This window comes from Babylonia areolata, chromosome 18, assembly GCF_041734735.1.
Source record: "Babylonia areolata isolate BAREFJ2019XMU chromosome 18, ASM4173473v1, whole genome shotgun sequence".
In the NCBI taxonomy this organism is placed as follows: Eukaryota; Metazoa; Mollusca; class Gastropoda; order Neogastropoda; family Buccinidae; genus Babylonia; species Babylonia areolata.
In genome coordinates, this window is record NC_134893.1 from 7,142,354 (window position 1) to 7,143,216 (window position 863).

The following is an 863-nucleotide window of genomic DNA, read 5'->3' on the forward strand; positions in this document are numbered from 1 at the left end:
ATGATGGAAGTTGAAGCTGTGACACATGCCCTCCAGTGGCTATCGTCTATCCATATGCCCGGAAACCAACATGCCATGATTCTAACCGACTCAATGAACCTCATACAGAAAATTGAATTATTATTATAATTGAATTATAAATTGAATTATTATTGTTATTTTATTTTTATTTTCTTTTTATCTGTACGCTTATAGTTGACTTCATCAAGTTTTTGCGCCATATACATATTATTATTATTAGTCGTAGTTCTTTTTTATGCATTTATCTATTATTTATTTACTTTTTTTTTTTTTTTTTTTTTTCAAGGCCTGACTAAGCGCGTTGGGTTACGCTGCTGGTCAGGCAACTGCTTGGCAGATGTGTTTGTAGCGTATATGGATTTGTCCGAACGCAGTGACGCCTCCTTGAGCTTCTGAAACTGAAACTGAAACTGACACTGCTCTCCCACCTCACTCACTCTCTTCTCGGCACATGCTGAGTCTGCCCAAATGAATGCAGATTATGCGTGTGTTTGAAGTGGCGATAAAGTATGGTGTTTGATGTATATTATAGATGTTGTTTTTTTTTCTTCTTCTTTTTGTGCTTTGATTTTGATATCTGTATCCTCTTTCTCGGTGTTTTTAGAAATGATAAAATAATTTGATTTCTCGACGGAATAACAAACAGTGTGTGTGTGTGTGTGTGTGTGTGTGTGTGTGTGTGTGTGTGTGTGTGTGTGTGTGTGTGTGTGTGTGTGTGTGTGTGTGTGTGTGTGTGTGTGTGTGTGTGTGTGTGTGTGTGTGCGTGTGTGCGCGCGCGCACGCACGGTTGGAAATCATTTAATTTTAACGGCATTATTGCAACGGTGTCAAGTTTACCAGCC